The following is a 23452-nucleotide window of genomic DNA, read 5'->3' on the forward strand; positions in this document are numbered from 1 at the left end:
GTTTCTTTGGATTGGGCCAAGACTTTTTAACTACTCTTTGGAAGAGCTATCTGAGAGAATATTGAAGGCCAGCACACATACAACAGTTGTGATGTGGGGTTGTCTTGAGAAAACATCTTGGTCTCCATGGTGTATCTCTGTGCATTAACAGGGAGTCATACAATGCAGATGGCAGCCTTATTGAAACCCCAACCATGAATAAAAGTCTAGTGTTGTTCATGACCTATCTGGCAAAGGTCTTCTCAGTAATCCTTATGTGAATACACCAGGTATAAAAACAGGAGCCTCAAATCAATCGCATGCTCTTCCACTTAGCTATGGCCAGCTTGCTATTGTCATATGGATATGGTACTACTCACTCTGCAGGAATTTCTGTAAATTAGCATGCATAGAGCATGATTCATATTCATACTTCATTATATTTATGTATAAGCAAATATATATCCCCAAAATTTCACACAAACACACATTCAGTGCCAAAGCTTCACATTCATGACATGAAGAAAAAGGATCCTTTGAGCACAGGTGTGGCAGTATAAATTGGCCAGTTGAGGCACTGGCTAAGGGCACACACTCACCAAAGAGTTCACCTGGCTGGGTGACCCCAAACAGTACCAGTGGCAACAGTTGCACCCAATGCACCATCAGGGCTGAGTAAGGGGCACTGTAGGAGTCCCAGTGCAAGGCTCTGTCCCAGGGATCCCAGTAACCCAGTGGTGGCACTGATTTAACATGTGCATAATTTATCTCTCTCACACACACACACACACATGCACACCACTCAGCAATTGCAACAAGATATTCTACATAAAGGACTGATATGGGGGAATGCTTCTAGGTTAGAAAACAGAAGATATGAACATCAGAAGGCCACCTACTGGAAAGAAAGGACTGATTGAAGCACCTAGATAGGTTTGAAATAATTGCTGTAGACTTCACACACTGTAGCATTAGAAGGTAAGAGTTAAATCATGACACTAGTGAACATTGATTGCAAATTTAGATTTAAAAAAAAAATTTCTGACACTGACAGCGCAATTCTATCTTGGGCTGGAACAGGCAGGCCAGGAGGTTTGTGCTGTATCCAGCGCAAGATAAGGCTGCAAAGTGGCTCAGTCTAAGGCTCACTCTTCCTCTTACCCCCAGGTAAGCCACTGCAGCCCCTATGGGTCTCTTCAGACTTGCGCCACCTCAGAAGGTGGCACAAGTCCGAGGAGAGCGGAGCAGCTTCAAGCTGCTGTGCGCTGCTCGGGTATGGGTGCTAGGATCCGGCATAACAGCTGAATTCCAGCCCCGCCTCCTGCTCCCCACCCACCTGCCCCTGGGACCGCCCTCCACCTGCCCTGCCCCTGCCCTGGAACACCTCCCTCCCACCTCCTCCTCACCTCTTCCCTGCCCTCCACAGAGCCTTGCGTTGCCCAAGCTCGGCCAATGCAAGGCTCACTCCCTCCGTCAGTGCGGAGACTGAATTCAGCCTCCATGGGCCAGCGCACCTCCGTGAGCCAGCCCAGCCAACTCTCAAGGAGGTGCAAGAAGCTTGCACCAGCCAAGGGCAAGTCAGGATTGCTCCCTGAGTCATTGACAAAAGTTAAGCATTTACTTAAAAGTGTTGCTGAAACTGGACTCTGCATGGGTGTGATGGAAATATTTTTCTGTTATCTCCTATTTGATATCACCCACATGATGTTCTGAAGAAGACAAATCTTAACATTTGCACAGTGCTTTCTGAGTGCTCAAAGTACTTCATATGTAGTACTTTTTTTTAATATAGTCCTTATACCAAGGACTATACTGAACAATCTATACTGTAAATTAAGTATTTAAATTAAGCTCCATATTGCAGCTGAGGCTGAGAGGGAGTTGCATTTTTGACTGGGACCAGAAGGAAAAGTTTCCTGATACATAGTGATCCTTTGAATATTGAATTGCCCTCTCTGTATGCAAATCTCAATGTGTAACCAAACACAAGCCACCAGATCACAATGATAAATAAACCTCCTGGTCTCCAAGATGGATTGCGATAAAAGGGTTGATGTGTACGCCATCTCATGTTCCTGACCCCCAACCGAGTCCCAAATTGGACCCCTTTTCCAATTTCCAAGACTTCTGCATGTTAATTAGAATTCTCAGCAGGAGACTCCCTTTGATTAGCTGGGACGAAAATCGGCATGGGCAATTAGGCTTTTGAACCTGTGGAAGCTAAGCTAGCAATTGGCTGTTAGCCAAGTAGTGTCATGGGGTTGGTCCGCAACCCTTCTAGTTTTGAAGAAGTTGGAGTGGCTCAGATGGAGTGTATATAGTGTGCTGACTGATGAAGAGGGAGGGCCCTTTAACAATGGTGCTGCTCCATCTTCTGAATTCAGAAACTCACTTTGCTGTCTAACCTGTCTGAACTTTCAATCCTTGAACTTTTTATTAACATGGAAACATTAATTAATATTCTCTTTCACTACACTATGTCCCCATGTTATGTACTGGTTCTGTTCCAGAGGTTCTTCCAGATATTGGAATGAATGGAGTCTGAAACAGCCAGCTCTTGCCAGTCTGGCAGTACTAAGCCTATGCAAAAGCACCAACAACTTGGCCTGGCTTAGATTGTGACATTTTGGCTTCTCCTGTCCCAGAACTGTTTCCTGCAGTGGCCATTCCACCAGCACATCATCATGTGCTTTCATTTTGTGAGCCCATGAGTGAGTTGGTAGCTAAGAGCCCAGTCCTATCCAACTTTCCAGCATTGCAAATTCCTGGGCAAAACCTTAAGTCCTGTCTATCTTCTATACTCCACCTGGCACACTGTTACCAACAACACTGTTGCAAAATAAAGATTGTCAGAAAAGACAATAAAGGTGTAAGACCATCCCCCAAATATATTAAAAAACAAACTCTGCTCAGATTGAACAGCAGAAATAACCAGTTGTTCCCACTGCCATCTTCCTCCTGGATTTCCAACCTTAGTACTTTGCCAAAGTCCATCGGGTGAAATTTCAATTAATTTAGAACTATGTTTTTAAAAGGTTGTGTAAGTGCATGAAAGCATTAGCTATTTTTTTAAATGCATGGATGGATTTTATTGCAGTTTCATGGGGAAACATGGTTTAGTGGGACATACCTAATACATCTGCTGAGATCACAGGGGATGATATAATGAAATTGAGAGTATATTTGGGAAGATAATGAATTGAGCTTTGAGAATAGATCATTGTCACCAAGCCAACACTTTCCCATTTGCTTATTAGAGCAAATAATTTTCAGAGCTGTACTAAAAGCTGCATGTTAATCCAATCAAGCAAAAACAAAACTCCAAGAAACAAACCCCCATCCCATTGACCACTATGCTATTTGTCATAGCTCAACTGTTTTTAAGTGAAAGTGTAGAGAATCACGCTTTACCTCTGCAAAGCAGAATAAACAATAGCAAACAAGCAAGAGGACCCAGGATAACAAGAATCCCAGTATAATTTAACTATATCAGCCCACATGTCCTGCAGGCAGCACCTATATGTTGTGTGTGTACACCCACAGGCACATATGGGTTTTAACAATGCTATTTACAAGCCATTCCTATTTGGATGATGCTGCATGGATACCAGCCCAACTTTTGTCATATCCTTAAACTTGCTGATGGTGCACCAGTGCCACACCAATGGTGTACGAACACCAGCACAACAAGGGCCAGAACACTTGTGCAGCCCATCCTAGTAACATCCCCTAGCATCCATGGAAACACTGACACAGCCTGTTATCCAGAATCCGGCATCCTGACGGTAGCACTGCATCACTGTGACATCACTGTGTCATCGGTGTGATGTTCCTATGTCATTGGTGTGTCATCAGCCCATCATGCATGTGACATTTGTATGTCATCACCATGAAGTCAGCATGACATTCATGTGTCTTTGATGAGATGTCCAAGGAGCCAATCACTACATCCAATCAACTCTAACACTGGCAGCCAGAGAAGGACTGCCATGATGAACACAGAAAGGGGGCAGGAGCAGTTGCTGTCATTGCATCAGAGTATATGAAGGTATGCTGATGTATTTTGAGGATAGGGCATTTAATGGACTTGGAGCCCAATCCTATGCATGGCTACTCAGAAGTAAGTCCCATTATAGTCAATGAGGCTTCCTCCTAGGCAAGTGTGGATATGATTACAGCCATAGTTCCAGAGACAAGTCAATGTGGAGAAAGATATGGGACATCTAACAAACAAACGGCTTCTCTGTTGTATAAATGGCATGTTTAGATGGCATGCTTTTGAGCTACTCCCCCCAAATCACAGTTAAGCCAAACATACATACACATGCCTGCCCTCAGTTTGGGTGTGTTTACCATCTCAGTTCTAGTTTCTGGGCTTCTGCCCCAAAACACCAGGACCATGTTTTAGCACAGTATAAAGTTTGTAAAATTTCCTACTAGCTAAAAGACCATTTCTATTTTCAGGGCTTTTATTTCTATATGAATCTCATACTTCAAAAGCAACATCCTGTAATCCACCAAGGAGGGGAAGGCTTTTATTGGGCAGGAGGTCTGGTGTAGAAGTTAGAGCTGCTGTTATGCCTGAACATTTCATCTGAAAGTCGCCTGTTCAAGATCACTGGAAGCCCCAGGGGAGCGATAAGACCTTGACAAGCTGAGCAGAACTCTTTTGGGTAAGAGCCAAATAAGTCAGCTCTGACAGTCTTTGTCTGTGTGGGAGGAGACAGCAGCCAGAACGTGACCAGACTGTGAGAAGATCCACCTGGAACATAGTCAGTCCTGAAAGATAGAACTTCTCTGTTCATTGTAAAAACTCCTTCAGGGGTTTAGAGAAAGCCTGCCCATGTAAACCACCTTGAATAAAGCCAAAGGAGCAATCCAGTGGCCAAAAACAAGGTATATAAATACTTGTTAATAATAATAATGTTATTGTTATTATTCCCCCTTTCTCACACATATATGCTTGTGTGCATATGCTCTCAAATTTCAGGGTTTCAGACTCTCAAAAGCAATCTAGAATTCAAGCAGGGCAGCTTTAAAAAAGGCTTCACTTTTCACACAACCAGTCTTTACCCAAAAAGTCCAAAACAGTTTTTTTTCTGGTCAGTTGGCAGTGCTAAGCACAACTCACACCCCCCCCCCCCCAACAAACAATCTATTTTGGACCATGCTAGATTTTATAGAAATGTATAATTTCAGCTTTGCAGCATCATCAAATAGTGAAGATAGAGTAAGGGAAAATGGCCTTGTAGCAGACATTGCTGAAAAGGGTTTTGCAATGGTGGCTCAAGAAGCATTCCAGAAAAGACATGAGTTTTCATGAGGAAATGGGTATGATTTTGCAAACTGAGGCAATTTTAGGCATGAGGAGATAGCAGGAAGTGACCAAAATAGAAAGAAACCATAAAAGTCAATTGCAGATTTGCTTGTTCAGTGGAGACAAAAGGGGAAAGTTTTGGTTTGCTAAGAAAGTTGATGTGGAAAGTGCAATACCCACCAATATCACCTGTACCCATTAACTGTTAGCCCACTCATGAATCCGTTATATGCATCATATTCCAGGAACAATACAGAATGAACAGGAGATACTGACTCACAGGAAGAGAGTATAAATATAGCCACTTCCAATGCCAGCTGTGTATATCAACTGCAAATCATTGTTGGCCCATTTACCAGGCTAGAGATTAGGAATGCTCTGAAAGTTTCTACTGTTCAACTGAAAATTGCAGTTTCTTGGGAACATAACTTGCAGGAAAAATTATGCCCAACTTTGCTGCAGAGTTGGAGAGAGCAAAGAAAGTCGACTTCTTTCATCTTACCCTTTTCAAAACCCTGTGGTATAAAGGACCACACTGAATCTGAAATCCTACATGCAAATTATCAGGGAACAAATTATCAGGGAACAAATCCCACTGACTACTATGGGGTTTACTTCTAAGTAAACATGCATAGAGCTGATACTGTACTCTGGTGTTCCCTGCATTTTTCAGGGTGCTTTTACACAAAGCTCTGCAATTCTTGGGACCTTGTAGCTTTTCAAAATACACAGCCAAAACCTGACCCGCAGTGGCATGGGGAGGCCTTTGGCTGGCCTGCCCTATATCCAATGTGGGGTTGGGGGCCAAATGCAGCTCAATGTGGGGCAAGGGGAATTCATTCCCCTTACCCTGGGTAAAGCCGCAGCAGCCCCAATGGGGCTACTCAGATCTGCACCACTTCAGGAAGTGGCACAATCTGAACAGCCAGAGCTACTCCAGGCTGCCCAGGACTGGGAATAGAATCTGACAAAAGTGCCAAATCCTGGCCCCACCCCCCACTCAGCTGCAGCCTGCCCAGGAGTCCACCAACTGCCTACCCTCCCCCACCTCCAAAATGCCTCCCGCCCTCCCAAAGCCCCAGCGCCGACCAGACTCTGCTGGTGTGGGCTTACCTTTGTGCCAGCCCAAGGGGGCTTATGTCTGGAGGCTAGTGTATGGACATGCACTGGCCTCCCTGCTCTCCTGGTAGCACCTCCCATCTCTCTTTATAGCACTTTCACAACACCGTTGGGCCAGCGCCCATCTGCCAGTATGGATTGTGCCCATATACACACAGCAGAAGTGCTCATCCAAACCATGCCACCTTGGTGTATATAAAGGCAGGGCAGGATGTAGATATTTTTGGTTTAAAAAAACAAAACAAAGCAGCAATTATTATAAAGGCAGAAAAGAATATACAGCAGGCACCCCACTTCCCTTGCATATTATTTAATTAGATATTTTAAAATAACTTGCAAAATAGAAAACAATGTAGCAACAAAACCTCAGTAAAACGTGCTGTTCTGTCAGTACTATCAGTTATACTGGGCCATTGGGAAGAGATATTATCTGGCCTGGCTCAGTTTGCTTCTTAAGAATTCATGTCAAGTTGCATAATCATACTACGAAGCACAGCGAAAAATTGCCAAGCCCAATTTGTAACTTAAGCGGTTGCCAAGGTCAGTCTAGATCACCTTGTTGCTATTGTAGTCGAGGAGATAGTCCTTCAATGCTGAGAAAGACTCCAATCCTGCCCCTACCCCATCCCATGAAATAACCTTCACGTAACACCATAAAGAACAATGGTGTGAAATAGAGTGACCTCAGTGGCACAAAAACTCTCAGGCTATTTATGAAGGCCACGTAGAAGCGAGCAGGAAAGTTCAGGATGAGGAAGTCTTGAAGAGCCCATTTTAGCTGTGACTTATTTGTGTTTGTATAGATGAGAGGAAACCCAGGAAAGAAAACAAAGTGGTGGGGCTGCAGCAGCCCATTCAACAAGATGCAGAATGGCTTTTGTATGAGGTCCAGGAGAGAATCAATGACTCCCCAGGCACTATTTGTGTGGTGGAACTTTATTTCTGCCCATCTGCTGTTGAGAATGTATAGGTTGGATGATCAATATATTTCACACATTAAAAGAGCTGCTAGAGAATCTGCCTCGATGCACTTTAAAAAAAAAAAAGAAGCTTAAATTTGATATTGTAATTTGTAGAGGTATGTTTTTTGTGTTTATTTTTTATTTTTAGCAGATTTTAGCAGATTTTGACAAAAATAAGAAGTGCAGAAAGTGGTGTTATGCGTTTTTATTCCAAGGGCACAAGCACATCTTTATAAATTATAATAGCTGAAAAAGGGCCCAATCCTATCCAATTTTCCAGTGCTGGTGCAGTTGTGCCAGTGGGGTGTATGCTGCATCCTGTGGTGGAGGGGCAGTCACTGGGGCCTCCCCAAGATATGGGAACATGTGTTCCCTTACCACAGGGCTGCATTGTGGCTACACCAGAGCTGGAAAGTTGGATAGGATTGGGCTCAAAGTGTACTAGGTAGTTGATATAGGTGGAATAGCATCAGCAGATGTATCTGCATGCATGTAGAGGTGTTGGTTTTATTTAGAGGGGCAGGAGGTCTGGTCTAGAGGGTAGAGCCTCCGTCTGCCTGAAGATAACGTCCACAAGGTCACCAGTTCGAGGCCACCGGCACCGTGCGACCTTGAAGCAGCTGACAGGCTGAAGCCGAGCTATTCCATCTGCTCTGAGCGTGGGAGGATGGAGGCCAGAATGTAAAGCCAGATCGGAATGAAACACCTGAATGTAGTGGTTCTTGAAAGAAAGAACCTTCTTTCAAATTGTAAAAATCCCTATTTAATAAGGGATTTAAATAAAGCCTGCCTATGTAAACCGCCTTGAATAAAGTCTTGAATAAAGACCAAGAAAGGCGGTATATAAATACCTGTTGTTGTTGTTGTTGTTGTTGTTGTTGTTGTTGTTGTTATTATTATTTAGCAGATTTTGGTTTTTTTATTTAAAAAAAAAAGAGATGTGCAGAAAGCAGTGGTATGTACTTCATTATCAGTGAAAAAACCCACCTCTAGTAATTTGGTTTAATTGTTTGAAATTGATGAATAAAATGCTTTTGGTTCCTGATTGAACCATATCGCCACCTGATATTCTTGTGGGTTATTCACTCTCTATATGGAACTGGGTTTTATAATGAGCATCTGCCACTAACCAGAAGCTGATAACAGTGTGTGAAATAGGCATATGCCTGCAGCTTCCTTCATAAACTGAACCTGAAGATCCACTAAAGAAAATTTGTCCTTCACCCCATCCATCATCTGTTTGTGGGGATCAATTGTACCTCCCAGGGAGGCTTGCATTATACAGGTCTTCCTGCCCCACACATCATAGGCCTGGTCTATACATGTAGCTGAATGAGATGGCAGAATCCTGGGGAGGTAGAGTTGCCCATTCAACTTCAAGGTGAAAGTGAGGGATACGGTTTTTGAATGCTTTTTACAGAGGGGGAAGAGTAAAGTAAAAATCTAGCATATCAGTAAAAGCAGTATATAAATACTGATATTATTATTATATTAATATTATAATTAATATTAATATTAATAATATTAATTATTATTAATAGCTCAGGATTGGGCTCCGAGCAGCTCAGGATTGGGCTGCCCATATCCATTTCCTATTTTAAATAAAATAAAAGTATTTAAATAAACGTATGAAAAACAGGTACAAGATAAGACTGACACAATTTGCCACATGGAATTATTAAACATAATTTCTCTATGATCAGATGGGTTTTAGAAGCTCCATCTGAGTTAATTGCACATAAGGAGGAAACAGAAGTGATTTTGACTTCAGATTGTTGGACTCCGTCCTTTCAAAGTTGTATCTAACGTTTTCCAACCTATTTTTGGCTCCTGTATTTCCCTTTGACACCAGCCTCGTCACGTACGACGGCGGGTGTGTTGATAATATGCTGACTTCATCTAGATCTGCTCAGGAGCAGGCTTTTTCCTTGCTTTACATGTGACCTTAGCGAAGGGCAAAAAACTCTTTGTGCAAACCATACTTAGAATGAAATGTGTCAAAAACGGATAGTATACGCTCAACAGCCATCCTGTCAAATGACATTTTAAAGATACATTACTCTAACACAGCAGCTGCCATGTGAATTAGTGGAAGAAATACTACAGGCAGGCCAGTTACCTTCTCTGCCACCTTCACTGACTTCAGCAACAGATTCCTGCTTGTATGAGGAGCTTCTTCAAGGTCTTTGCATTATTTTTGGACTAATACAGTGACTATTGACACAGTTCCCACAAATCTACCACATTATATGATGAGGACAGGCTTGTCCAAATGGCATATATTATATTATCAGTGACTGTCTCTGTCTCTTTGACTCTCTTCTGGGGAAGCTGCTTTCATTTTTCATGCAAGTACACATTTCTGCATATGTGTGCCTGCACACACACACGCACACAGATTAAAAAATCTCATGGCCCAATCCTAGACTTACCAGCTGTCTTCATCATGTCTCTTCCATTGGCATTTATTGCCATAAAGCAGTCAGTGCCAGTTGCGAAAAGTCACTCCGGCAGTGTGCTTCAGGCAGCTCAATCCTGAACACCTTGGCACCCAGGGCTGCAGCAATGCCAAAATGACAACCGCTGAATCCTGTGGGCGCTGAGGCTACCACCAGGCTCTGCTTGGGGTAAGGGGAGTGTTTGCTTGCCCCAGGTAATGCCATGCCACTGCCAATGGATCTCCTCAGCTCTGAGCCAGCATTTGAGTGGGTGCAGAACCAAGGAGACCCATGTCGTCTCTCCTGGCTCGGGGGGGGGGGGTTAGGATGTGGTAGCAGAGGTTGCCACCGTCTTTGCCCCCTCCAGGGCCCAATGCTCCTCTCCCTTCACCCTTCCTTTGCCCCATTCCATCCACTCCTTGCCTCTCCCCCATCCTGAGAGGTCTTACCACTGGCTGGTGCTGGAGGAGCGCCAGCTGGCTGTCCATATGGGGCTGAAGCTCTGTGCCTACTGATGCTGGCCAGCTCCAGTGCTCCCTTCACCCCTTGTGCCATAAGCATGCCTTACAGCAGTGGTATTCAGACTGGGGCATCATGACGCCCCAGCTTGAAGGGCCCTGACCTCTGCCCCCTTAAGGGGCGGGGGGCAGAGAGGAAGGTAAAGATTCCCAGAATTGCATCGCTAACGGGACTGCAGGAACTGGGATGTACTCACCAGTCCCTGCAGCTTCCTTCCCGGGGTGCAGGGTTCCCTGCAGGGCTCCCCAGCTGGTTCGAAGTGAAAGTAGAGCAATTGCGCTCCACTTCCGGTTTTGCGGAAGTGGAGCACGATAGCTCTACTTTCACTTCAGACCAGCTGGGGAGCCCTGCAGGTGCTCGCGCAGGGCTCCCCGCACCCCCAGGATGATGCTGTAGTGACTGGTGAATGCATCTCAGTCCCTGCAGCCCCCCTGAGTGGCACGATCCTGGGGATTGTGTCATTGCCTTCCCCCCCTCTGCCTCCCTTCCCTCCCTTGCAAGAACTTACTGTGCTTTTTCAACTCCCAGAGATTTTTCAAACTCCCCTCCATTTTGAGGCCTGTGGAAGCTGCACGCGGCCTCCACAGGCCTCAGAACAAGTCTGGATGCGACTGCAGGAAAGCTCCTATTGTGTTTGGAGCTTGGCCAAACCCGAATTTCACGTGACTTGGTTTCACACAAAATTTGGTATTTGTGTGGGTTCCAGGAATGGAACCCTCGCGAATAATGAGGCTCCGCCTGTATAGAGAGTTTGAAAACCGCAGCCTTATAGCATGTTTATGACAGTTAGAGTCAGCGGTACATGGGTATGGCCAGTTCTATGGGCTTCAGGATTGGGCCCTTAGTGTGCTGCTAGGGGTGCTGGCAGGAAGGCCTTTCCACTGGTGCCAGGGGGACCTGGAGCCACCAGCCGATCCAGGTAAGATGGTGGAAGAGGTGGGGGTGGCAGGAGGGTGGAATGTGGACAGACAAGGATGAAATGAGGCAGTGACGGGGTATGGGACGGCAGAATAGGGCAGGAGATGAGTGGATCAAGTTCAGCAAGGGGTGGGTTTGGTGGCAGTGGCAGCCACCAAATCTTAACTCACTTCCTGAACCTGATCCTGTGGCATGGGTCCATAAAACCTACACCAGCTATTTAGCTAGCTCAGGTCCGAGTAGACCCTCGTGCTCCACAGAGGCTTATGCCTGGGTAAGGGAACAATCGTTCCCTTACCCAGAAGAGATCTCCTGGTCTATCCTCCCACAGCAAGAGGCAGTGACAGCCATTTTAATGGTACTGCATTGGCACTGGAGGGGGGATGATGATAGAATTGAGCTCTCAGTATACTGCCTTCATACCATCATTTATACCAGACAAGTATAATGATTCCGTAACCCCTCCCTCTTCCTCATACACAGAATTCAAACCTCAGTGTTCTGCTTTACTGCAAACCTCAGTAAATTCTGCTTTCATATCCTTACACTCAGTAGATTCTTTCTTCCCAGCTGGGAAAACACACACACACTCCCCTTTGACTCTAGTCATTGCAGTCGAGATTGTGTAGGAGTCTATATGGGACTTCCAGTGGCCCAAGGGGTAAAGATATTGACTTTCTGAATGATATAGCCAGCGTCCAATAGGTGCCTTGACACTCAAATAATCTCATTTCACACAGCTAATACAATAACAACAGGGGCAGGAGATGAAGAAAGAATTACATTGCCTGAAATCAAAATAAAGCAGTTTTGAGTGTCTGAAAATACACTAGTAACCCTGCTACAGGAAAAAAGAAGGAAAAAATGGTATGAGACTTATATGGCCTGTAACAGATGGCTAACAGCTGTATGTTCATTTTGCTAAAGCAAAAAAAAAAAAAAAGTTGTCATCTGATTCTTTCCTGAGAGGAGCTCTTATTTAATAAATAACATGTTTATTTACAGAGTATTATTATGGACAGAAGTAGAGGGAGCAAAAGGAATGGGATATGCTGGACAAAAACGGGTTGATTGAATCTGCCATCCTTGGTAGCATCCAGTGCCTCCTCACAGCTCCAGCCCTACCTCTCTTCCCTTGTGCATTGGGTGAACTGAGACAACAACTTATCAATTGGTCTCTTACCACAGTATCTATGAACATAGGTTCTCTGTATTATCTTTGCTGAATTGCCCGTCCCATCATCTGCTGCTGTTTCACTGCATTTCATATGCCTCCTGATACACTGTTAAAAAAACAAGAAGCAAAGGGGAGAAAGAGCCAACACTTGTTTAAAGTAATATGTCTTTTGGACCCCAGAAGTTGTGGTGATTTTAAACGGATTAGACCAGTGGTTCTCAAACTTTTAGCACCAGGACCCACTTCTTAGAACGAGAGACTGTCAGGACCCACCAGAAATGATGTCATGACTGGAAGTAACAACATAAAGCAGGAAATTTTTAACAATCTTATGCTGCAATCCTACCCACACTTATTCAGGAGTAAACCCCATTGACAGTCATTGTTAAAAGCATATATGATAGTAGTTAGTTAAAAGTACACATGGAGCCTCTATTCACAAAATTTTTCTTCGCGAATCTGACTCAACGCAGGTCCCCAGGACCTGTGTGGAGCCAGACTTGGCCCCACCTATGCCTTCCAGAGCCGACTGGAGCTGAGCTCCAGTCACCTCCAGAAAACTGGGCTCTGAGGCTTTCCAAGGCCTTTCTGAGGCCCATGGAGGCTGTGCAGAGTCTCCACAGGCCTCAGACAGGCTTCCAGAGGTCCTAGTTTTTGCCAGAAAAACAGAAGTGCCTTTATAGGACATCTGGAGGCCATTTTGAGGCCTGTGGAGGCTGCACCAGCCCTATACCATACCCATTAGGTATGTTAGCTAAGTTTGTTTATATTCTGCCTTTCTCCTGTGGCACTCAAGGCCACATACACAGGTTTCTCAGACATTCTTCTAAGTACTAATCTGATAAAGACCTTCAGCAAGGCTACTGCAACACAGCCTTTAGATCACACTCTAAATGGAACCCTAACACGGTTCAGAGGCACTGAGGCAGCACATCTATGAATACCAGTTGCTGGGAGACAAACCATGGAGAAGCGCTGTTGCCTCTGCAATGTACTTATGAATTTCTCAAACTAACAAGTGATGGAGACAAGTTGCTGAATTAGTTGGATGCACACTGAGTCTGATCCAGCAGGGATCTTTTTATGATGTTCCTGGGTCAGTGGTTCTCAAATGTTTTAGCACTGGGACCCACTTTTTAGAATGACAATCTGTCACTGGGAGTTATTTCATTAACCAGGAAGTTATGTCAAGTGACATCATCAAGCAGGAAAATTTTGTATACCCCCCATACGACAAAATCAAATCAAGTACATTAAAAGTTTACAATAAGTTTAAAAATTTATTTAAAACAAATAAGGAACCTCCTAACCCTTTCAAGTAGTTGCTGATCTGCTTTAAAAAAAAAATTCCCCAAACATCCCAAAGGCTGCAGTCCTATTTGCACTTTCCTGGGAATAAGTCCCATTGAATATCATAGTAGCCTGTTAAAAGTACAGGTCTCTAACATTTCCCCAAATTCAGCCACACACCATGGTAGCATCAAGTCTTATTACATTAAAATAAAACAGACACTGAAATTAATGGGGAGCCACCTGAAATTGGCTCATGACCCACCTAGTAGGTCCCAATCCAATTTTAGTATATGTTCCTAAAAAAAAATAAAAATGGGTTGGGACCCACTAAGTGGGTCACAAGTCAATTTCAGGTGGTTCCCATTCATTACAATGTGTATTTTACATAGTTTGAGAAACACTGTATAGGCAATTAATGCAGATTTGCCTGATGCATCTAAATACAGAATGTTCACATTCTGCAGAACTTTTAAGTGCTGAAATCTGGACTCTCCAATGTGTGTTCTCTCATGCTTTGCTGGCTTGTGTCTTACTTATTTACTCACTAACATTTTGTCTCTATTCTTATCGACAGGGTGTGTGCAATCACGTACACTGGCACGCTCTTTCTGAGCTAGTCCAAAAACAAAAAAAAAAAAAAACAAACAAGGAAAGAGAATTCTGTGAATTGAACCAATTCATGGTAACACAATGAAGCTTCCAAAAACAGAATAAGAATGGATAGGAGGAAATGACTTACTTGTGGATTGGCTTGGTAGTGTTTTGAAATTGCTGCATAAAATATATTGTGCACCCAATGCTGTCATTTACCATACAGATGTAATTAAAGGAAGTTTTGATGTAACAATCTAGAAAAGCTACTATCATAGGTGAAGACAAACAGGTATACCTAATCCCATTCACATCAACAGGAACAAAATGCTTACCATTGTTACAATTCTGTGAGTTCTGTTGTTTGGTTTGGGGTGTTGTATTGCTACAATACACTCCAAGCTTTTCAGGCAGGATAATAAATATTAAGTGCCGTATTTTTTGCTCCGTAAGACGCACCTTACTATAAGACGCACCTTACTATAAGACGCACCTAGTTTTTAGAGGAGGAAAACTTACTTTTAAAGTAAGCCTGCCCTCCCCCTGTGGCGCCTGTGCAAATGAGGACCTTGCCCCCGGTGCAGACCTTGCCCCCTTTGTTCTCCGCCTGCCCTCCCCCTGTGGTGCCTGTGCAAATGAGGACCTTGCCCCCGGTGCGGACCTTGCCCCCAGTATTCACTCCATAAGACGCACACACTTCCCCCCCCCCACTTTTTTTGGGAGAAAAAGTGCGTCTTATGGAGCGAAAAATATGGTACATTTATTTCCATAGGGTTCCAGCCATCTAATATCTGAATTGAAATCAATTACCTTTATATAAATGAGCACTCATGAGGAGGACGGGCCCATCCATGCCAACTAAAGTGGTCACATCAGGCAGTAAATTGGCACCTCAGGCACTTCGGGGGTGTGTGTGTCCAATTTCTGTCTGCCTACTTGCCTCCAGTGCTTCTGGGATATGAAAAGGAAGACAGAGCAGAAGGGGAAATTAAGAGGGGAATGCTGAGCTTGAATATTGGAGAATAGGAGAAGCAGAGGCTGCCAAATCCTTGGGTAAGGGGTACATGCCTCCTCAGGCATCAGGAAAATCTTGGGCCAGCCCTGCTCATGAGGCACGTTTCAGAATTCACCTCTTGCTAATCTCTTTGCCTGAGTGGGATTAACCGCTCCTCCACAAAATGCAGAGTTGCATAATGCAGGAATCACAGAGTTGCCATTCCCCCTTTTATTATGTAATAATATTTGGCATCACCATCAGTATGTTATCCACATAGGCCGTGCTGGGATTACCCCAGCACAAACAGCTCACCAGCCCTCACCCCTCCCCCATTCTGGGTCTCTTGCTAAATCATGAACTGATGGGCAGCTCAGTCCTATCCTCCTTGGCGCCACCAGTTACAGCGGCACTGAAATGGCTACCACTGGGATTGGGCTCTAAGGTTGCAAACTCAATCATGCTTATTTGGAAGCAGTCTTACAAAACCAATAGCATTTACCTCCAATAAAATATGTTTAGGATAGGAGCATTAATCAATATATACCACTGTTTCTCTCAGAAGTCTGACACATGGAACAAAGCTCAGCGCCATCAAAATCCACCTTGCTCCTTTTTTACCCTTCCCCCCATTTTTTATTCTGGGGCCACCACTGGTAGTCTGCTTCCACATGCCCACCAACAGCCAAAGATGTGGAGCAGGGATGGTAAAAACACACAGAGCAATAATGTGAGGAGAAAGGGGAAAGTGTCTGATTTTTTATGGAGAGGCACAGGAAGAACTCAAGGTGGGGCTGCCATTTTCAGCATCATCCCTGTCTTCATCATAACCTGTAGCTCCATGAAAAGGCAGAATGCCAATAGCTCACCCCCTTACCAAAACGTTCAAGAGACACTGCTCTAATTAATAAACCCCAACCTTACAAAGTGGGATTATAATAGCTATGCTTCAAGATCCATCAATTAATTAAAACAACTCTTGGTGTGAACAAGCTCACAGCAAACATATGACTAACAGGGAAGGCATATAATTTTCTGAATGAAGCATTTTAGTTAAGAAGATACTGTATCAGAAACAAAACACTGGGATGCCAAAATAATACATTGAGAGCACAATCCTAAGTACTCCTTGGATCGCAGCATGTTTACAGCACGTTTGTGCCTATTCCAGAGTCAGCTGTGCTGGCTCAAGAATGTGCGCCAACCCACGGAGGCTGCATCCAGCCTCCACAGTGCCGAAACTGGGTACGTTTGCACCGGCCGGGCTCAGCTGGCACAGGGGTCTGGGGATGTTTGGGGAAGGCAGGGAGGAGGTGGGGAGGAGGTGTTCCAGGGTGGAGGAGGGCAAATGGCAGGCAGGACGTGATCAGGTGGTGTGAGAGCAGGGGGTGGGGCCAGGGCCAGGCACATGAGCTAGATCCTGACCCTGTTCCCAGGGTACGGTGCATCTCCGGGCTGCTCAGATATGTGCCACCTCTCTAGGTGGTGCAGATCTGAGTAGACCTATTGGGCCTACAATGGCTTTCACCGGAGTAAGGGGAAGTGATTTCCCTTGCCCCGTGCTGAGCTGCTTGCAGCCCAATACTTGCGCTGAATATGATACAGGCCAAGTTAGGATTGCGCTGCCCATTATACATCGGAAGCCTGACTCTGTTAATCGATCTGGAGTACAGTAGTTCCTTGGAACAGAATGACCCTATCCTGGAGTACCTCAGGCTGAGGTTTCTTTTCCGTTTGACCACTCAGTGAACTCTTAATCATCAAAAAGGTGCATATTTAATTTCCCTTAGGTTTACATTAGGAAGTGGAAAGATACACAAAGGATTAACAGTTGTCATATGAAATTCCAGCTGTCTCTATGGAATTCTTGTTCCCTCTATTGTGCTCAGAGTTTGGTCAATATAAAGGTGTAGGAGCTGCAAGCAAACAGACCACGCCAGAAGAGTACACAAGACTACAGTCAGTTGTGGTTTGGGGGACTGTCATCAGTCATCAGCCAAGAAGCTTGCCAAAATTCTTTCTGTCCGTGAAACACTTTAAGTAACATTTTTATATTATTATTGTGAGGTGAGGCCCTTTGATCCTTTCATGATCAGCTTTAGCCTAAACATTGGTCCTTTCATGATCAGCCTAACTCACTAGGCTAAGTATAGCCATTAAGTTAGGCTATACTTACACAAAGGTATAGATGGGTTGATCTATAGAATAAGCGAAAGCATATGTGAAGTTCAAGTAGAAGCACACACAAGGCTTGCAAATATCACAACCCATGTCTGTAGCCCACCCTGATCTTTATTTGAAAAGCAGATACAAATAATCCCACTTTTTTATTTGTTTCTAAAATGTATACTTCAGTTCTTAGCCCAATGGGCTTTTGAAGTGGTTTTCGTTAAATTAAAAACAATCATAAATACAATAAAGTTATCTACATGAGATCACAGCTACACATTCAATGAAAATACTCACAATCACAGTAAAAACAACCAGCAAAGGCCTCAAAATTCAATCTAGCTAAAAAAGCAGACTCAACCATCTGCCACCAATCAAAATTCCTGAATGGGAAGGCCTTTCTTAATCATATCAGAAGATGTACCTCCCATTGCAAAGAGTTCACAGGGAAGGGGTTCTGCAATGGAGAAGGTGCATGGTCCAGCAACTGCTCAACAAATGACTGATGGAAAGGATACCCAAACCAGGAACTCCACAAAGATCTTACAATGTGAAGAGTGTTGGGGCAGGAGAAGCTTTCTTCTAAACAGTATCCAAGAAGTTGAGGGTTTAAAGGCCAAATCTAGTACTTAAAGTTGGGCGTAGAAATTAACTGGTAAGGAACTATTGCAATTCAATGCAAATGCATCCAATTCTCTTGGAATAGATGTCCATTTCTTTGGCTGGCACCAATCAGCAATGTAGCTAGTACATTGTGGACCAGCTGCAGTTTCTGAATAGTCTTCAAAGGTAGTCCCACTCAGAGTGCCGTGACCATATAAACATACAATATGATCTTTTACTGAGTCATTTCATTTCACCCAGGATTTCTCCAGTGGTTCTAACACATTTAGCACTGGGACCCACTTTTTAGAATAAGAATTTGTCAGGACCCACTGGAAGTGATGTCATGGCCGGAAGCGATATCAAGCAGGAAAATTTTTTTATCAATTTAGGCTGCAATCCTACCCACACTTACCCAGGAGTAAGTCCCATTTATTAACATTGTTAAAAGAATATACATAGTAGGTTGTTAGAAGTACAGGTCTGTAACCTTTCCCAAATGCAGACACATACCATGGTAGCATCAAGTCTAATAAAAATCTATTAAAGTCTATTAAAATAAAATATTGAAATGAATGGGGACCCACCTAAAATTGGCTCATGACCCACCTAGTGGGTTCCAATCCATAGTTTGAGAAACACTGGTCTACTCTGTCTGGCAGTGGCTTAAGCAAAGGATTATTAAGAATACATAAACCGCTTTTCAACAAAAGAGTTCACAAAGCAGTTTCCAGAGAAAATAGAACCTTTCCAGTAGAACCTCCAAAGTTGACCACCTCTCTATAATGACCACCTCCTTAAGTTGACCAAATTTCACAGTATGGACAGACACTGCATATATACTATGGGAGACCAACCTCTCTATATTGACCACTTCCGTAAGTTGTATCTTGACTACTTCGACCATTGCACAGAGTATTAATTTACTCTCCATAAGTTGCCCACTGAAGGCAATACTTTGGGCCAGTGTTTTGTCTGGTTTGTCCCATCTTGGAAAAGTAAGAAGCCATGCGACAATCCCTCCCCTACGCTTGCTAACATGTGTGCGAAAGGGTTTTTATAGGTGGATACACTGTACATAACCGACAAACCTGCGCCGGCTGCCGATTGTTCCTGGACATGTACCAAGTTGTGAGGGACATGTACCAAGTTGTGAGGGACATGTACCAAGTTGTGAGGCTGCTTATACATAGTGAAGCCACTGTCCTTTCACTTTGGTTTCCCATCACCAGTGCATTACTTTACACTTATATTAAAACACAACTACTATTTTGCTGCCTATTCTCCCGGTTTGGAGAGATCCTTCTGGAGCACTTCACAATCCCTTCTGGTCTTCACCACTCAGAAAAGTTTAGTGTCATCCACAAACTTGTCCACCTCCCTGCTTATCCGTGTTTCCAGATCATTTATGAAGATGTTGAAAAGCACCAGTCCCAGGACAGATCCTTGAGGCACTCCACTTTCCACCTCTCTCCACTTATTTTGTCAATTGCCCATTGACACCCACTCTGTTTCCTGGTCCTCAACCAGTTCCCAATCCACAAGAGGACCTGTCCTCTTATTCCCTGACTGTGGAGTTTTCTCAACAGCTTTTAGTGAGGGACCGAATCAAACACCTTCTGGCATTTAGTGAGGAGACCCAGTGGAGGCCAGGCAGCATAAGTAAAAAAGTGTTGTTGTTGTGTGTGTGTGTGTTTTTTAGCTGTTGGGGCTACATGCTATGGGCTGGCAAGGGAAAGCATTGGTCTGCCTGTCTGCTATGAAACTAAGTATTTTTTTTAACTTACAATTTTTTTTAAGCTTATGAATTTTCAGGGGTTTTTTTAAACAATGATTGTGGGCTATTTACTATCTGTCTCTTGATATAGATATAGATGATATAAATAGTAAGCATCACAAGAGGATCAATTCTCATTGATATTTGCAATAAAACTTTTTAAAAATCCAGTCTAAATAATAACTTGGCCTTGCATTTGTTGTCCTTGGAGCTAAACATGATAATATGTAAATGCATTTTTTCCATATGTTGACCACCTCCTTATGTTGACCAATTTCCTCCAGTCCCTTGGGTGGTCAACTTAAAGAGGTTCTACTGTAAAATAACTATATAACTCTACTATCTAGAGATGCTGAAGATTAAACTTGGGCCATACTTTTGGATGCAAACCATGTGTTCTAGTGCTGAGTACTGTAGTCTAATCTTGAATATTACAGGCCACATTTGGTATGGTGGTGTGATGGTAGTATGAGAAGTCCATACCATAGGCAGCGTACTTTCTTTACCCTGGAAATGTTCTTGACGTTTGTGACAATGTGCTAAAGTAGCAACGAAGAAGATATTTGGACTTTTTAGTGACTGTACCCACAGAGTAAATCAGAAAGTACTTATCAGACCAACTTGCCTTTAAATCACAACAGGAGAAGCAATACTACAGGTTGGCTATAGAGGAGGGTTGAACATGTGGAAAGGCATTTCCACTCATGTCAGTTGGAGGAAGGGCCTCTGACAGGTATTTTATCAGGGGGTACAGAGTTTCTTTTGGTCCCTTCCTGATGGGGGAGAGGGCAAAACAGGAAGGGGAGAAGGTTGTGACAGCCAGAATAGTCTTTGGAGCCCAGGTCTACCAGTCTTCCCAATGCAGAGCCCAGGTCTACCTGCCCATGAGGTGCTGGCAGCTAAATATAGTAAAACAGAATACCAAACATCACTTTCAAGTCTCTCTAATTTTTTTTTAAATATAGAAAACCATTGCAGAAAATTAGCATCATATTTAGGCTCATGCTAGAATGGAAAGTGTCCTGTTGGTACCAAAACATACTTCTGCAGCAGCTGTAGTCCCGCAGCTGTGTCCCTGAGCACCTATACGCTCCTTCATGGTAAGCATCCACAAGCGAAAGAGCTACTGTAGCAGACCAGTTTTCTCCCAGATGTGACACCAGGAATGTATGCTTTCCTGGGTCCAGTGCATATGGCTTGCAGCAGCAGTTGCCGCCTCATGCCTGTGGTAGTGGCTTCAGCATCCTGCATGGGCAGCGAGTCTGGGTGAGATCAGAAAATCCTTTGGCTCCTGGGCCCCCTTTCTTACCCTGCACCCAGGTACAAATTATCTCTTTATCTCTTTCTCATGGGCCCTGGTTGGAATCATGATTTTCACCATCTCCTCATTCTTACGTTATAAGCCACACTATTTCTGGGATTCCTCTAGCCTTCAGGAACACTAGGTTTCGCAACACGGAGGATGGGTGGGAAAGTCCCATTCTGTGAGCACAATAGTCCCATTCTGTGAGCATATCAGTTATCTGGATCCATGCTCATTTCAGATTACAAACAGTATGACCTTGCATATAGAATTCCTGTTGACTTGAATTCATCACATGTTCATTGCATCATTGGCCTGTTTAAAATGAATCACATCTTTCCATTGAATCATTGACATGCCCCATCCAGGACACAGTTGGATGTTCTGAAATTATCAAGCATTATCTTATGTAAACTGGTGATCTGAACACCATTTGCCAGAGACCCCAAAGTGTCTAGATCATCTATTTTCAGCTAGTGTTTCACAGCACATTGGTGTGCTGTGAATGGTCCACAGGTGTGCAGCGGGAGTTTGGGGAAGGGTAATTTATTAGTATGGCTACTGGGGGATATGAACCCTCCTCTGGCAGTGTGGTATGCCTTGTTAATTGTCCAAAAACCGATGGGGTGCCTTGACCAATTTTAGCACCTTGTCAGTGTGCTGTGAGATTTAAAAAGTTGAAATCACTGATCTAGATGTACCTACATATAAAACTGTTGTACCAATTAAATTGATATAAAAGATATGTATTTATTACCATTTGGCAGCAGAATCTGCTATCAGTGTTGCAGTGGCATTGCAATTTCTCCCATGTGGCATTGTGTAATTTATACTCTTAATTAAATACATTTCTCCTAGTAAGTTCTGATTAGAGTGATAAAGCAAGGGCTGTCTTGCATTAAATAGGCCCAGGTGATTACTTTTGTGGCGATTCTCTAACTCATTAACACTGGTCCATTTACTGTAAGAGAATAAGCCAGTGGCAAATTCAGTGAAGGCTTAATTAAAAAACAAAACAAAACCCAACATATATCTTAATTCCTTACTGAAAGGATATTGATAACAGCCTGTGACTACCTTTTCACTACGGCTCTTCAAAAGGCCTCTGACTTCTGATTCATGTTGCGGTCTCACTGCCAGGCAGTGAGTGCTGCATGTACCAATTAACACCACCCCGCACACCACCAGTGGTGCATGAGAACTTCTGTCTTAGATTAAGGTTGCAGTCCTATATATACTTACCCTTCAGTAAGGGCCATTGAAGATAGTGGGATTTACTTCCAAATAGGTTGCCTAGGAGTGCCCAGCTCATGTCCTTGAAGTAGGGCGTCTTTCATATGTCATAATGCAATTTTCTTGTGGACAGGAACTTTCTTCTGAACTCTTTCTGGAGAAAGGTAGAATAGAAGGCGATTACCCTCTAAGGTACATGCAGTCTCCCAGAGACAAAAGGAGAAATGCAATATACATAAGGAAATAAACACTGAAAATTGAAAATGCTACTAAGTATAGCAGATTCTTTATAAATCCTTATTTTCAAAAAAAAAAAAATGTTCAGTATATTTGGTAATAAAACAATGCAATGGCAAGATAACATAGGTAGGTTTTGAGCTTTTGACCTGGAGCTCTTGAGCTGCCTATTTCTTAAAACAGATTGGAATAGTGAGTTATCCTCACACATATGTCTTGCCATGTGGAATTCCTGCTAGTCACTTTTCACGTTGTGACTATCTGCATGCATTAATTGGGCCTTAATCCTGAATGGGCAGCGTGGGGGAAAAAGCACCGACAATAGAGAGGCACAAAACAATCTGAGGATTGCACAACAGTCCCTGAACTGAAATGGGTCACCCTTACTGATGCTTGCCTATTCCCCAATCTGCCATTGACTTTCATGGGGGTCAGCTGAGGGTTTGGCACTATTCACCTGTGCCTTGAGGACCTTATGTGCATTGAATCAATTCATCAGACACCTACAGAATCCTTCCTCTGGAACTGGCCTCAATATTTCTCTGACATACTGGTTGGCAGGCACTGCTTTTCACCCAATGCAAGACTCTTATGATGTTTCAACCATGTTTCAACCATGTTTCAACCATCTTAGAGAAGCAGTTTCACAAAGAGACTTTGTTATGTCTCAGCAGGTTGTAACTAGGCATACCACAAAAATGTAGCTAATTAGTGGGCGGTGTCTGAAGTCTGGTCCCTTTGAGATTATTCACCTGGCTGTCAAAGCTAAAAGGAATGCAGAGCACATTCAAATTATTTATATACTGAGTTATAAACAGCAGTT

The sequence above is a fragment of the Tiliqua scincoides genome, chromosome 2 (assembly GCF_035046505.1).
Source record: "Tiliqua scincoides isolate rTilSci1 chromosome 2, rTilSci1.hap2, whole genome shotgun sequence".
Classification (NCBI taxonomy): domain Eukaryota; kingdom Metazoa; phylum Chordata; class Lepidosauria; order Squamata; family Scincidae; genus Tiliqua; species Tiliqua scincoides.